The 19,409-nt window shown below is 35.9% G+C and overlaps 1 protein-coding gene across 1 annotated transcript in view; it reads left to right on the top strand.

Annotated features, from left to right (window-relative positions):
• LOC133546814 (zinc finger protein 184-like) overlaps positions 1-19,409 on the top strand; it is a 63,548-nt gene that overhangs the window by 19,007 nt on the left and 25,132 nt on the right. The window lies entirely within an intron of this gene.

A 19,409-nucleotide genomic window follows, 5' to 3' on the forward strand; every position in this document is an offset into this window, starting at 1 on the left:
TAGTTTTCTGTAATTGATTGCTGGCCTCAGTTGATGCTGAATTTCCTTTTCGGCAGATTGCTCCGCCCACTTCCTCTTGAGAACCAGGAGATGTTGACAGGGATGGGACCGTTGCTATGGTGCGGTTGCTATGGTAACGTCATTTAATTGGGTTCAGGTGGGAACACTGGAGGGGCGACTGCATGGAGGACACAAACTGTTTACAAGCTTGCTGTGTGTGGTCAGGTCTCACTGCTGTGACAATGTTGCATCCAAGTCAAGGTCAGTGTGATGACTCTTCTTCGGCATTGTAATGCCGGTGTGGTTTTCCCGTGGATGCGTCGAAGCGATGAACACAACAAGGTAAGTTATAAATGGATTTATTAAATAATAAAAGGCTAGGAACAAAAACACTGCTGTAAAGAGAAGGCAAACCAAAAACAGAAAAACAATTCCTCAGCATGTGAGCTGGAATAAACAAATGGCTTAGCGTAAAAGCTAGCGAGAATATACATACAAAGATGAAGGTCGAGAGTCGTCACTGTTGCGCGTGGGCAAATTAGGATCCGAGGAAGACTGAACAGAAAAAGGCTGGCTTATAAAGGAGGGTGATTAGCTGAAGCAGGTGTGCGGTACGAGTGTAGCAGGTGAACTAATGAGTAACCAGAGTGATGGGCAAAACAGGAAATAAACGGGTCAGACTGAGAATGAAAACAAAAATGGAAATAACAAACATGTGAAGATCTGAGCAGCAGATCGCAACAGTATTCCCCCCCAACAAAAGACAGATACCAGATGTCTCAAAAACACAAACAAAAACTTGAACCCCCTCCCCAAAACCAGAAAGTCCACAAACGAAGGGAGGGCGGAGGGAGGCCACGGTGGAGGGTCGCCAGATCGCATGTCCCCGAATCCACCGAGGACACATCATGTGGCGGCGGCGGGTGGAACGCTGCTGCCGAAAAAGTTTTGGCGGGCGACCTCGAAAAGGCCACATTAGTGGCCGCCTCGCAGGATGAGGTGCCCGGCGAGGCGGACGACCCGGGCACGGCCACATCCGTGGCCGACATGGAGGAGGGAGTATCTGGCGAGGAGGATGACCTCGCAGAGGCCACGCCCGTGGTCGACGTGGTGGACGACGCCTCAGCACCGAAATCCCAGCAGGCTTGGAAGCAGCAGACGAGGGTGCGGGGACTGCAGCCAAAGCAGGCCCGAGTGCAGCTGGCGAGGATGATGCGGGTGCTGCAGCCGAAGAAGGCGTCGGAGGCGGCCTGGGAGCCGCAGGAGTCGTCGGAGGCGGCCTGGGAGCCGCAGGAGTCGTCGGAGGCGGCCTGGGAGCCGCAGGAGTCGTCGGAGGCGGCCTGGGAGCCGCAGGAGTCGTCGGAGGCGGCCTGGGAGCCGCAGGAGTCGTCGGAGGCGGCCTGGGAGCCGCAGGAGTCATCAGCGTAGAAGCAAACGGCGACGTAGTAGAGGCAGGCGTATTAGTCGTCGGCAGTGCTTGGCGGCGTAGAGCTGGTACCGGCGCTTGGCGGCGTGGAGCTGGTACCGGCGCTTGGCGGCGTGGAGCTGGTACCGGCGCTTGGCGGCGTGGAGCTGGTACTGGAGTAGGCTCCAGCCCTGTCGACACAGTTGTAGGCTCCAGCCCTGTTGTCGACGTTGGTGTGGGCTCCAGCCCCGTCGTCGACACTGGTGCTGGAGTAGGCTCCAGCTCTGGAGCTGGTACTGGAGTGGGCTCCAGCTCTGGAGCTGGTACTGGAGTGGGCTCCAGCTTTGGAGCTGGTACTGGAGTGGGCTCCAGCTTTGGAGCTGTTGCTGGAGTGAGATCCAGGCTAAAGTCTGTAACTGGTATGAGAACCAGTTCTGGGTCGGAGGCTGGTGTGAGAACCAGGTGGGAGTCTAGTGCTGGCTTGAGAACCAGGCTAACATCAGTTTCTGGTGCGAGAACCAGACTACAGTTAAGTGCTGGTGTGAGAACCAAACTGGGAGAAATGCAGAACACCGGTGGTGGAGGATGTGCTTGAGGTAATGACCTCGCGAGTCTGAACACCGGTGGAGGAGGTCTACTTGGTCGTTGGGATTTGACCGGGGGCAACACAGGTGGAGGAGGTCTACAAGGCCGTTGAGACTTGGCCGGGGGAAAAACAGGTGGAGGAGGTCTACAAGGCCGTTGAGACTTGGCCGGGGGAAACACAGGTGGAGGAGGTCTACGAGGAAGAGCTAAGCGGAATACAGGTGGCGGCGGCCTAGGAGGAGCTAGCGGTTTAACGGGCCGAAAAACAGGTAAGGGTGGCCTCATAGGAGGTTGCGGTTTGACAGTTTTAAGAAATGGTAGCGTCTGCGCTACCTCCGCAACACAGCTATAGGCCATAGCCCCCCCCTCCAGACGGGAATCCCAGACCCGTTCCCTGTGGTCAGGGACTGACCATAAGGGAGGGTGGTGGGAGGTTTGGAGGCGGGCAGACTCCTCCCCTCTAACTTGTACACAATTATTAGAAGGCGAAAAAACACTATACTTGGGCGGTGAAAGAGGTTTAAATGGTGGGGTAGAAGAAAAACTAGGTGACTGAGGTTGACTAGAATAATGAGAAAAAATATCCTGATAATTACGTATTTTATCATAAATGTTATTGGTATTCGAAAAAGGTTGGGAATGAAAAGTACTGTCCACAATATAAAAATCTTCTGAAAAAATGTCAACAACAGGGGGCGGTGTTGCGTCACCGGTGGGCGTACCCCAAATGTCGTGACTGCTAGAGTCAGGGGAAAAAAAACAAGCTGGATTACCGGTAGTGGAAGGTGAATCCTGGTCGGGGTGAATTTTGCTGTGTTCGTAGGAAGGATGAAGTGGTGCTGGATAATTACTGCCGTGCGGGGGACCTCTCCACTGGACCCCCCGCCTCTTCGGGGCAGCGCGAACGGCTTCGGAGGGGACTTCAGGCCCACAGTCAAGTCTTTCCTGCTCCCAAGCCACGAGCTCCAACCACAAACCCAAGTCGAAGGGTTCCTCCCGTGGTTTCGACGCGGAAAAACATTTTGATGCTCGGATCCTACTGTGATGACTCTTCTTCGGCATTGTAATGCCGGTGTGGTTTTCCCGTGGATGCGTCGAAGCGATGAACACAACAAGGTAAGTTATAAATGGATTTATTAAATAATAAAAGGCTAGGAACAAAAACACTGCTGTAAAGAGAAGGCAAACCAAAAACAGAAAAACAATTCCTCAGCATGTGAGCTGGAATAAACAAATGGCTTAGCGTAAAAGCTAGCGAGAATATACATACAAAGATGAAGGTCGAGAGTCGTCACTGTTGCGCGTGGGCAAATTAGGATCCGAGGAAGACTGAACAGAAAAAGGCTGGCTTATAAAGGAGGGTGATTAGCTGAAGCAGGTGTGCGGTACGAGTGTAGCAGGTGAACTAATGAGTAACCAGAGTGATGGGCAAAACAGGAAATAAACGGGTCAGACTGAGAATGAAAACAAAAATGGAAATAACAAACATGTGAAGATCTGAGCAGCAGATCGCAACAGTCAGCATACTTTATGTTCTACAGCCTACATGTCATTTCAGTTTGATAGCCAAAAATAAACAGATTGTCATATCCAAACATATTTCCACAGTACTGGACATTGAATCATTTGCACGCTACTACAACTCAACATGTACTACTATCATAAGTCAACTTAACTACTACCATAACTCAACCTGTACTACTATCATAAGTCAACTTAACTACTACCATAACTCAACCTGTACTACTATCATAAGTCAACTTAACTACTACCATAACTCAACCTGTACTACTATCATAAGTCAACTTAACTACTACCATAACTCAACCTGTACTACTATCATAAGTCAACTTAACTACTACCACAACCTGTACTACTATCATAAGTCAACTTAACTACGACCATAACTCAACCTGTACTACTATCATAAGTCAACTTAACGACTACCATAACTCAACCTGTACTACTATCATAAGTCAACTTAACTACTACCATAACTCAACCTGTACTACTATCATAAGTCAACTTAACTACTACCATAACTCAACCTGTACTACTATCATAAGTCAACTTAACTACTACCACAACCTGTACTACTATCATAAGTCAACTTAACTACGACCATAACTCAACCTGTACTACTATCATAAGTCAACTTAACTACTACCATAACTCAACCTGTACTACTATCATAAGTCAACTTAACTACTACCATAACTCAACCTGTACTACTATCATAAGTCAACTTAACTACTACCATAACTCAACCTGTACTACTATCATAAGTCAACTTAACTACTACCATAACTCAACCTGTACTACTATCATAAGTCAACTTAACTACTACCATAACTCAACCTGTACTACTATCATAAGTCAACTTAACTACTACCATAACTCAACCTGTACTACTATCATAAGTCAACTTAACTACTACCATAACTCAACCTGTACTACTATCATAAGTCAACTTAACTACTACCATAACTCAACCTGTACTACTATCATAAGTCAACTTAACTACTACCATAACTCAACATGTACTACTATCATAAGTCAACTTAACTACTACCATAACTCAACCTGTACTACTATCATAAGTCAACTTAACTACTACCATAACTCAACCTGTACTACTATCATAAGTCAACTTAACTACTACCATAACTCAACATGTACTACTATCATAAGTCAACTTAACTACTACCATAACTCAACCTGTACTACTATCATAAGTCAACTTAACTACTACCATAACTCAACCTGTACTACTATCATAAGTCAACTTAACTACTACCATAACTCAACCTGTACTACTATCATAAGTCAACTTAACTACTACCATAACTCAACCTGTACTACTATCATAAGTCAACTTAACTACTACCACAACCTGTACTACTATCATAAGTCAACTTAACTACGACCATAACTCAACCTGTACTACTATCATAAGTCAACTTAACTACTACCATAACTCAACCTGTACTACTATCATAAGTCAACTTAACTACGACCATAACTCAACCTGTACTACTATCATAAGTCAACTTAACTACGACCATAACTCAACCTGTACTACTATCATAAGTCAACTTAACTACTACCATAACTCAACCTGTACTACTATCATAAGTCAACTTAACGACTACCATAACTCAACATGTACTACTATCATAAGTCAACTTAACTACTACCATAACTCAACCTGTACTACTATCATAAGTCAACTTAACTACTACCATAACTCAACCTGTACTACTATCATAAGTCAACTTAACTACTACCATAACTCAACCTGTACTACTATCATAAGTCAACTTAACTACTACCATAACTCAACCTGTACTACTATCATAAGTCAACTTAACTACTACCATAACTCAACCTGTACTACTATCATAAGTCAACTTAACTACTACCATAACTCAACCTGTACTACTATCATAAGTCAACTTAACTACGACCATAACTCAACCTGTACTACTATCATAAGTCAACTTAACTACTACCATAACTCAACCTGTACTACTATCATAAGTCAACTTAACTACTACCATAACTCAACCTGTACTACTATCATAAGTCAACTTAACTACTACCATAACTCAACCTGTACTACTATCATAAGTCAACTTAACTACTACCATAACTCAACCTGTACTACTATCATAAGTCAACTTAACTACGACCATAACTCAACCTGTACTACTATCATAAGTCAACTTAACTACTACCATAACTCAACCTGTACTACTATCATAAGTCAACTTAACTACTACCATAACTCAACCTGTACTACTATCATAAGTCAACTTAACTACTACCATAACTCAACCTGTACTACTATCATAAGTCAACTTAACTACTACCATAACTCAACCTGTACTACTATCATAAGTCAACTTAACTACTACCATAACTCAACATGTACTACTATCATAAGTCAACTTAACTACTACCATAACTCAACCTGTACTACTATCATAAGTAAACTTAACTACGACCATAACTCAACCTGTACTACTATCATAAGTCAACTTAACTACTACCATAACTCAACCTGTACTACTATCATAAGTCAACTTAACTACTACCATAACTCAACCTGTACTACTATCATAAGTCAACATAACTACTACCATAACTCAACCTGTACTACTATCATAAGTCAACTTAACTACGACCATAACTCAACCTGTACTACTATCATAAGTCAACTTAACTACTACCATAACTCAACCTGTACTACTATCATAAGTCAACTTAACTACGACCATAACTCAACCTGTACTACTATCATAAGTCAACTTAACTACTACCATAACTCAACCTGTACTACTATCATAAGTCAACTTAACTACTACCATAACTCAACCTGTACTACTATCATAAGTCAACTTAACTACTACCATAACTCAACCTGTACTACTATCATAAGTCAACTTAACTACGACCATAACTCAACCTGTACTACTATCATAAGTCAACTTAACTACGACCATAACTCAACCTGTACTACTATCATAAGTCAACTTAACTACTACCATAACTCAACCTGTACTACTATCATAAGTCAACTTAACTACTACCATAACTCAACCTGTACTACTATCATAAGTCAACTTAACTACTACCACAACCTGTACTACTATCATAAGTCAACTTAACTACTACCATAACTCAACCTGTACTACTATCATAAGTCAACTTAACTACTACCATAACTCAACCTGTACTACTATCATTAGTCAACTTAACTACTACCATAACTCAACCTGTACTACTATCATAAGTCAACTTAACTACTACCATAACTCAACCTGTACTACTATCATAAGTCAACTTAACTACTACCATAACTCAACCTGCACTACTATCATAAGTCAACTTAACTACTACCATAACTCAACCTGTACTACTATCATAAGTCAACTTAACTACGACCATAACTCAACCTGTACTACTATCATAAGTCAACTTAACTACGACCATAACTCAACCTGTACTACTATCATAAGTCAACTTAACTACTACCATAACTCAACCTGTACTACTATCATAAGTCAACTTAACGACTACCATAACTCAACATGTACTACTATCATAAGTCAACTTAACTACTACCATAACTCAACCTGTACTACTATCATAAGTCAACTTAACTACTACCATAACTCAACCTGTACTACTATCATAAGTCAACTTAACTACTACCATAACTCAACCTGTACTACTATCATAAGTCAACTTAACTACTACCATAACTCAACCTGTACTACTATCATAAGTCAACTTAACTACTACCATAACTCAACCTGTACTACTATCATAAGTCAACTTAACTACTACCATAACTCAACCTGTACTACTATCATAAGTCAACTTAACTACGACCATAACTCAACCTGTACTACTATCATAAGTCAACTTAACTACTACCATAACTCAACCTGTACTACTATCATAAGTCAACTTAACTACTACCATAACTCAACCTGTACTACTATCATAAGTCAACTTAACTACCACCATAACTCAACCTGTACTACTATCATAAGTCAACTTAACTACGACCATAACTCAACCTGTACTACTATCATAAGTCAACTTAACTACGACCATAACTCAACATGTACTACTATCATAAGTCAACTTAACTACTACCATAACTCAACCTGTACTACTATCATAAGTCAACTTAACTACTACCATAACTCAACCTGTACTACTATCATAAGTCAACTTAACGACTACCATAACTCAACCTGTACTACTATCATAAGTCAACTTAACGACTACCATAACTCAACCTGTACTACTATCATAAGTCAACTTAACTACTACCATAACTCAACCTGTACTACTATCATAAGTCAACTTAACACCTACCATAACTCAACCTGTACTACTATCATAAGTCAACTTAACTACTACCACAACTCAACCTGTACTACTATCATAAGTCAACTTAACGACTACCATAACTCAACCTGTACTACTATCATAAGTCAACTTAACTACTACCACAACTCAACCTGTACTACTATCATAAGTCAACTTAACTACGACCAAAACTCAACCTGTACTACTATCATAAGTCAACTTAACGACTACCATAACTCAACCTGTACTACTATCATAAGTCAACTTAACTACGACCATAACTCAACCTGTACTACTATCATAAGTCAACTTAACTACGACCATAACTCAACCTGTACTACTATCATAAGTCAACTTAACTACTACCATAACTCAACCTGTACTACTATCATAAGTGAACTTAACTACTACCATAACTCAACCTGTACTACTATCATAAGTCAACTTAACTACTACCACAACCTGTACTACTATCATAAGTCAACTTAACTACTACCATAACTCAACCTGTACTACTATCATAAGTCAACTTAACTACTACCATAACTCAACCTGTACTACTATCATAAGTCAACTTAACTACTACCATAACTCAACCTGCACTACTATCATAAGTCAACTTAACTACTACCATAACTCAACCTGTACTACTATCATAAGTCAACTTAACTACGACCATAACTCAACCTGTACTACTATCATAAGTCAACTTAACTACGACCATAACTCAACCTGTACTACTATCATAAGTCAACTTAACTACTACCATAACTCAACCTGTACTACTATCATAAGTCAACTTAACGACTACCATAACTCAACATGTACTACTATCATAAGTCAACTTAACTACTACCATAACTCAACCTGTACTACTATCATAAGTCAACTTAACTACTACCATAACTCAACCTGTACTACTATCATAAGTCAACTTAACTACGACCATAACTCAACCTGTACTACTATCATAAGTCAACTTAACTACTACCATAACTCAACCTGTACTACTATCATAAGTCAACTTAACTACTACCACAACCTGTACTACTATCATAAGTCAACTTAACTACTACCATAACTCAACCTGTACTACTATCATAAGTCAACTTAACTACTACCACAACCTGTACTACTATCATAAGTCAACTTAACTACTACCATAACTCAACCTGTACTACTATCATAAGTCAACTTAACTACTACCATAACTCAACCTGTACTACTATCATAAGTCAACTTAACTACTACCATAACTCAACCTGCACTACTATCATAAGTCAACTTAACTACTACCATAACTCAACCTGTACTACTATCATAAGTCAACTTAACTACGACCATAACTCAACCTGTACTACTATCATAAGTCAACTTAACTACGACCATAACTCAACCTGTACTACTATCATAAGTCAACTTAACGACTACCATAACTCAACCTGTACTACTATCATAAGTCAACTTAACTACTACCATAACTCAACCTGTACTACTATCATAAGTCAACTTAACTACGACCATAACTCAACTTGTACTGCTATCATAAGTCAACTTAACTACTACCATAACTCAACCTGTACTACTATCATAAGTCAACTTAACTACTACCATAACTCAACCTGTAATACTATCATAAGTCAACTTAACTACTACCATAACTCAACATGTACTACTATCATAAGTCAACTTAACTACTACCATAACTCAACCTGTACTACTATCATAAGTCAACTTAACTACGACCATAACTCAACCTGTACTACTATCATAAGTCAACTTAACTACTACCATAACTCAACCTGTACTACTATCATAAGTCAACTTAACTACTACCATAACTCAACCTGTACTACTATCATAAGTCAACATAACTACTACCATAACTCAACCTGTACTACTATCATAAGTCAACTTAACTACGACCATAACTCAACCTGTACTACTATCATAAGTCAACTTAACTACTACCATAACTCAACCTGTACTACTATCATAAGTCAACTTAACTACGACCATAACTCAACCTGTACTACTATCATAAGTCAACTTAACTACTACCATAACTCAACCTGTACTACTATCATAAGTCAACTTAACTACTACCATAACTCAACCTGTACTACTATCATAAGTCAACTTAACTACGACCATAACTCAACCTGTACTACTATCATAAGTCAACTTAACTACGACCATAACTCAACCTGTACTACTATCATAAGTCAACTTAACTACTACCATAACTCAACCTGTACTACTATCATAAGTCAACTTAACTACTACCATAACTCAACCTGTACTACTATCATAAGTCAACTTAACTACTACCACAACCTGTACTACTATCATAAGTCAACTTAACTACTACCATAACTCAACCTGTACTACTATCATAAGTCAACTTAACTACTACCATAACTCAACCTGTACTACTATCATAAGTCAACTTAACTACTACCATAACTCAACCTGCACTACTATCATAAGTCAACTTAACTACTACCATAACTCAACCTGTACTACTATCATAAGTCAACTTAACTACGACCATAACTCAACCTGTACTACTATCATAAGTCAACTTAACTACGACCATAACTCAACCTGTACTACTATCATAAGTCAACTTAACTACTACCATAACTCAACCTGTACTACTATCATAAGTCAACTTAACGACTACCATAACTCAACATGTACTACTATCATAAGTCAACTTAACTACTACCATAACTCAACCTGTACTACTATCATAAGTCAACTTAACTACTACCATAACTCAACCTGTACTACTATCATAAGTCAACTTAACTACGACCATAACTCAACCTGTACTACTATCATAAGTCAACTTAACTACTACCATAACTCAACCTGTACTACTATCATAAGTCAACTTAACTACTACCACAACCTGTACTACTATCATAAGTCAACTTAACTACTACCATAACTCAACCTGTACTACTATCATAAGTCAACTTAACTACTACCACAACCTGTACTACTATCATAAGTCAACTTAACTACTACCATAACTCAACCTGTACTACTATCATAAGTCAACTTAACTACTACCACAACCTGTACTACTATCATAAGTCAACTTAACTACTACCATAACTCAACCTGTACTACTATCATAAGTCAACTTAACTACTACCATAACTCAACCTGTACTACTATCATAAGTCAACTTAACTACTACCATAACTCAACCTGTACTACTATCATAAGTCAACTTAACTACTACCATAACTCAACCTGTACTACTATCATAAGTCAACTTAACTACGACCATAACTCAACCTGTACTACTATCATAAGTCAACTTAACTACTACCATAACTCAACCTGTACTACTATCATAAGTCAACTTAACTACTACCATAACTCAACCTGTACTACTATCATAAGTCAACTTAACTACTACCATAACTCAACATGTACTACTATCATAAGTCAACTTAACTACTACCATAACTCAACCTGTACTACTATCATAAGTCAACTTAACTACGACCATAACTCAACCTGTACTACTATCATAAGTCAACTTAACTACTACCATAACTCAACCTGTACTACTATCATAAGTCAACTTAACTACTACCATAACTCAACCTGTACTACTATCATAAGTCAACATAACTACTACCATAACTCAACCTGTACTACTATCATAAGTCAACTTAACTACGACCATAACTCAACCTGTACTACTATCATAAGTCAACTTAACTACTACCATAACTCAACCTGTACTACTATCATAAGTCAACTTAACTACGACCATAACTCAACCTGTACTACTATCATAAGTCAACTTAACTACTACCATAACTCAACCTGTACTGCTATCATAAGTCAACTTAACTACTACCATAACTCAACCTGTACTACTATCATAAGTCAACTTAACTACTACCATAACTCAACCTGTACTACTATCATAAGTCAACTTAACTACGACCATAACTCAACCTGTACTACTATCATAAGTCAACTTAACTACGACCATAACTCAACCTGTACTACTATCATAAGTCAACTTAACTACTACCATAACTCAACCTGTACTACTATCATAAGTCAACTTAACTACTACCATAACTCAACCTGTACTACTATCATAAGTCAACTTAACTACTACCACAACCTGTACTACTATCATAAGTCAACTTAACTACTACCATAACTCAACCTGTACTACTATCATAAGTCAACTTAACTACTACCATAACTCAACCTGTACTACTATCATTAGTCAACTTAACTACTACCATAACTCAACCTGTACTACTATCATAAGTCAACTTAACTACTACCATAACTCAACCTGTACTACTATCATAAGTCAACTTAACTACTACCATAACTCAACCTGCACTACTATCATAAGTCAACTTAACTACTACCATAACTCAACCTGTACTACTATCATAAGTCAACTTAACTACGACCATAACTCAACCTGTACTACTATCATAAGTCAACTTAACTACTACCATAACTCAACCAGTACTACTATCATAAGTCAACTTAACTACGACCATAACTCAACCTGTACTACTATCATAAGTCAACTTAACTACTACCATAACTCAACCTGTACTACTATCATAAGTCAACTTAACGACTACCATAACTCAACATGTACTACTATCATAAGTCAACTTAACTACTACCATAACTCAACCTGTACTACTATCATAAGTCAACTTAACTACTACCATAACTCAACCTGTACTACTATCATAAGTCAACTTAACTACTACCATAACTCAACCTGTACTACTATCATAAGTCAACTTAACTACTACCATAACTCAACCTCTACTACTATCATAAGTCAACTTAACTACTACCATAACTCAACCTGTACTACTATCATAAGTCAACTTAACTACTACCATAACTCAACCTGTACTACTATCATAAGTCAACTTAACTACGACCATAACTCAACCTGTACTACTATCATAAGTCAACTTAACTACTACCATAACTCAACCTGTACTACTATCATAAGTCAACTTAACTACTACCATAACTCAACCTGTAATACTATCATAAGTCAACTTAACTACTACCATAACTCAACATGTACTACTATCATAAGTCAACTTAACTACTACCATAACTCAACCTGTACTACTATCATAAGTCAACTTAACTACGACCATAACTCAACCTGTACTACTATCATAAGTCAACTTAACTACTACCATAACTCAACCTGTACTACTATCATAAGTCAACTTAACTACTACCATAACTCAACCTGTACTACTATCATAAGTCAACTTAACTACTACCATAACTCAACCTGTACTACTATCATAAGTCAACTTAACTACTACCACAACCTGTACTACTATCATAAGTCAACTTAACTACTACCATAACTCAACCTGTACTACTATCATAAGTCAACTTAACTACTACCATAACTCAACCTGTACTACTATCATAAGTCAACTTAACTACTACCATAACTCAACCTGCACTACTATCATAAGTCAACTTAACTACTACCATAACTCAACCTGTACTACTATCATAAGTCAACTTAACTACGACCATAACTCAACCTGTACTACTATCATAAGTCAACTTAACTACGACCATAACTCAACCTGTACTACTATCATAAGTCAACTTAACTACTACCATAACTCAACCTGTACTACTATCATAAGTCAACTTAACGACTACCATAACTCAACATGTACTACTATCATAAGTCAACTTAACTACTACCATAACTCAACCTGTACTACTATCATAAGTCAACTTAACTACTACCATAACTCAACCTGTACTACTATCATAAGTCAACTTAACTACGACCATAACTCAACCTGTACTACTATCATAAGTCAACTTAACTACTACCATAACTCAACCTGTACTACTATCATAAGTCAACTTAACTACTACCACAACCTGTACTACTATCATAAGTCAACTTAACTACTACCATAACTCAACCTGTACTACTATCATAAGTCAACTTAACTACTACCATAACTCAACCTGTACTACTATCATAAGTCAACTTAACTACTACCATAACTCAACCTGTACTACTATCATAAGTCAACTTAACTACTACCATAACTCAACCTGTACTACTATCATAAGTCAACTTAACTACTACCATAACTCAACCTGCACTACTATCATAAGTCAACTTAACTACGACCATAACTCAACCTGTACTACTATCATAAGTCAACTTAACTACGACCATAACTCAACCTGTACTACTATCATAAGTCAACTTAACTACTACCATAACTCAACCTGTACTACTATCATAAGTCAACTTAACTACTACCATAACTCAACCTGTACTACTATCATAAGTCAACTTAACTACTACCATAACTCAACCTGTACTACTATCATAAGTCAACTTAACTACTACCATAACTCAACCTGTACTACTATCATAAGTCAACTTAACTACTACCATAACTCAACCTGTACTACTATCATAAGTCAACTTAACTACGACCATAACTCAACCTGTACTACTATCATAAGTCAACTTAACTACGACCATAACTCAACCTGTACTACTATCATAAGTCAACTTAACTACTACCATAACTCAACCTGTACTACTATCATAAGTCAACTTAACGACTACCATAACTCAACCAGTACTACTATCATAAGTCAACTTAACTACTACCATAACTCAACCTGTACTACTATCATAAGTCAACTTAACTACTACCATAACTCAACCTGTACTACTATCATAAGTCAACTTAACTACGACCATAACTCAACCTGTACTACTATCATAAGTCAACTTAACTACTACCATAACTCAACCTGTACTACTATCATAAGTCAACTTAACTACTACCATAACTCAACCTGTACTACTATCATAAGTCAACTTAACTACGACCATAACTCAACCTGTACTACTATCATAAGTCAACTTAACTACTACCATAACTCAACCTGTACTACTATCATAAGTCAACTTAACTACTACCATAACTCAACCTGTACTACTATCATAAGTCAACTTAACTACTACCATAACTCAACCTGTACTACTATCATAAGTCAACTTAACTACTACCATAACTCAACCTGTACTACTATCATAAGTCAACTTAACTACTACCATAACTCAACCTGTACTACTATCATAAGTCAACTTAACTACTACCATAACTCAACCTGTACTACTATCATAAGTCAACTTAACTACTACTATAAGTCATGTTTCCTTTGATGTAAAGGTTGCAGAGCACTGTCATTAATGAAGGCATTTATATAATTTACATATTAGTTTTACATTTGTTATACTTTTGAGTACACATAAATCCCTCTAAGTTCATATTTACTGGTTCACATCTGAATCATCTTCTGGAAGCATTTTATTATTTACTTTATACATCATTTGAGCAGTGGTGTTTTATACAAGATCATTTAATTTAAAAATGTGACTTTTGAAGTAATGTTGCTGGGAAGTATAATGAATGAAAAAAGAGGGGGGAATATAGGCAGTGATTTAATAAATGTCTATCAAAAGAACCCCAAACAATTGAAGAATGTGAACAAAATATCTGATTATTTACAATTTGGAACAAATTTAAATCCTTGAGAAGATTCGTCACCAAAAAAAGAAAAACTTACAGAAAAAATTTAATTTAAAAAAATGATTATTAGTAATAAAAACACTAGTATATGTACATATCATGTATAATTGTGTGTGTATACACTTTGGAGGTGTAAGAGAACAACAATAATATGATTATTAGTAATAAAAGACACTAGTATATGTACATATCATGTATAATTGTGTGTGTATACACTTTGGAGGTGTAAGAGAACAACAATAATATGATTATTAGTAATAAAAGACACTTGTGTATGTACATATCATGTATAATTGTGTGTGTATACACTTTGGAGGTGTAAGAGAACAACAATAATATGATTATTAGTAATAAAAGACACTAGTATATGTACATATCATGTATAATTGTGTGTGTATACACTTTGGAGGTGTAAGAGAACAACAATAATATGATTATTAGTAATAAAAGACACTTGTGTATGTACATATCATGTATAATTGTGTGTGTATACACTTTGGAGGTGTAAGAGAACAACAATAATATGATTATTAGTAATAAAAGACACTTGTGTATGTACATATCATGTATAATTGTGTGTGTATACACTTTGGAGGTGTAAGAGAACAACAATAATATGATTATTAGTAATAAAAGACACTTGTGTATGTACATATCATGTATAATTGTGTGTGTATACACTTTGGAGGTGTAAGAGAACAACAATAATATGATTATTAGTAATAAAAGACACTAGTATATGTACATATCATGTATAATTGTGTGTGTATACACTTTGGAGGTGTAAGAGAACAACAATAATATGATTATTAGTAATAAAAGACACTTGTGTATGTACATATCATGTATAATTGTGTGTGTATACACTTTGGAGGTGTAAGAGAACAACAATAATATGATTATTAGTAATAAAAGACACTTGTGTATGTACATATCATGTATAATTGTGTGTGTATACACTTTGGAGGTGTAAGAGAACAACAATAATATGATTATTAGTAATAAAAGACACTTGTATATGTACATATCATGTATAATTGTGTGTGTATACACTTTGGAGGTGTAAGAGAACAACAATAATATGATTATTAGTAATAAAAGACACTAGTATATGTACATATCATGTATAATTGTGTGTGTATACACTTTGGAGGTGTAAGAGAACAACAATAATATGATTATTAGTAATAAAAGACACTTGTGTATGTACATATCATGTATAATTGTGTGTGTATACACTTTGGAGGTGTAAGAGAACAACAATAATATGATTATAAGTAATAAAATACACTAGTATATGTACATATCATGTATAATTGTGTGTGTATACACTTTGGAGGTGTAAGAGAACAATAATATGATTATTAGTAATAAAAGACACTAGTATATGTACATATCATGTATAATTGTGTGTGTATACACTTTGGAGGTGTAAGAGAACAACAATAATATGATTATTAGTAATAAAAGACACTAGTATATGTACATATCATGTATAATTGTGTGTGTATACACTTTGGAGGTGTAAGAGAACAACAATAATATGATTATTAGTAATAAAAGACACTTGTATATGTACATATCATGTATAATTGTGTGTGTATACACTTTGGAGGTGTAAGAGAACAACAATAATATGATTATTAGTAATAAAAGACACTAGTATATGTACATATCATGTATAATTGTGTGTGTATACACTTTGGAGGTGTAAGAGAACAACAATAATATGATTATTAGTAATAAAAGACACTTGTGTATGTACATATCATGTATAATTGTGTGTGTATACACTTTGGAGGTGTAAGAGAACAACAATAATATGATTATTAGTAATAAAAGACACTTGTGTATGTACATATCATGTATAATTGTGTGTGTATACACTTTGGAGGTGTAAGAGAACAACAATAATATGATTATTAGTAATAAAAGACACTTGTATATGTACATATCATGTATAATTGTGTGTGTATACACTTTGGAGGTGTAAGAGAACAACAATAATATGATTATTAGTAATAAAAGACACTAGTATATGTACATATCATGTATAATTGTGTGTGTATACACTTTGGAGGTGTAAGAGAACAACAATAATATGATTATTAGTAATAAAAGACACTTGTGTATGTACATATCATGTATAATTGTGTGTGTATACACTTTGGAGGTGTAAGAGAACAACAATAATATGATTATAAGTAATAAAATACACTAGTATATGTACATATCATGTATAATTGTGTGTGTATACACTTTGGAGGTGTAAGAGAACAATAATATGATTATTAGTAATAAAAGACACTAGTATATGTACATATCATGTATAATTGTGTGTGTATACACTTTGGAGGTGTAAGGGAACAACAATAATATGATTATTAGTAATAAAAGACACTTGTGTATGTACATATCATGTATAATTGTGTGTGTATACACTTTGGAGGTGTAAGAGAACAACAATAATATGATTATTAGTAATAAAAGACACTTGTATATGTACATATCATGTATAATTGTGTGTGTATACACTTTGGAGGTGTAAGAGAACAACAATAATATGATTATTAGTAATAAAAGACACTTGTATATGTACATATCATGTATAATTGTGTGTGTATACACTTTGGAGGTGTAAGAGAACAACAATAATATGATTATTAGTAATAAAAGACACTAGTATATGTACATATCATGTATAATTGTGTGTGTATACACTTTGGAGGTGTAAGAGAACAACAATAATATGATTATTAGTAATAAAAGACACTTGTATATGTACATATCATGTATAATTGTGTGTGTATACACTTTGGAGGTGTAAGAGAACAACAATAATATGATTATTAGTAATAAAAGACGGACACTTGTGTATGTACATATCATGTATAATTGTGTGTGTATACACTTTGGAGGTGTAAGAGAACAACAATAATATGATTATTAGTAATAAAAGACACTTGTGTATGTACATATCATGTATAATTGTGTGTGTATACACTTTGGAGGTGTAAGAGAACAACAATAATATGATTATTAGTAATAAAAGACACTTGTATATGTACATATCATGTATAATTGTGTGTGTATACACTTTGGAGGTGTAAGAGAACAACAATAATATGATTATTAGTAATAAAAGACACTTGTATATGTACATATCATGTATAATTGTGTGTGTATACACTTTGGAGGTGTAAGAGAACAACAATAATATGATTATTAGTAATAAAAGACACTTGTGTATGTACATATCATGTATAATTGTGTGTGTATACACTTTGGAGGTGTAAGAGAACAACAATAATATGATTATTAGTAATAAAAGACACTTGTGTATGTACATATCATGTATAATTGTGTGTGTATACACTTTGGAGGTGTAAGAGAACAACAATAATATGATTATTAGTAATAAAAGACACTTGTGTATGTACATATCATGTATAATTGTGTGTGTATACACTTTGGAGGTGTAAGAGAACAACAATAATATGATTATTAGTAATAAAAGACACTTGTGTATGTACATATCATGTATAATTGTGTGTGTATACACTTTGGAGGTGTAAGAGAACAACAATAATATGATTATTAGTAATAAAAGACACTAGTATATGTACATATCATGTATAATTGTGTGTGTATACACTTTGGAGGTGTAAGAGAACAACAATAATATGATTATTAGTAATAAAAGACACTAGTATATGTACATATCATGTATAATTGTGTGTGTATACACTTTGGAGGTGTAAGAGAACAACAATAATATGATTATTAGTAATAAAAGACACTTGTATATGTACATATCATGTATAATTGTGTGTGTATACACTTTGGAGGTGTAAGAGAACAACAATAATATGATTATTAGTAATAAAAGACACTTGTAT

This window comes from Nerophis ophidion, unplaced genomic scaffold (assembly GCF_033978795.1).
Source record: "Nerophis ophidion isolate RoL-2023_Sa unplaced genomic scaffold, RoL_Noph_v1.0 HiC_scaffold_44, whole genome shotgun sequence".
In the NCBI taxonomy this organism is placed as follows: Eukaryota; Metazoa; Chordata; class Actinopteri; order Syngnathiformes; family Syngnathidae; genus Nerophis; species Nerophis ophidion.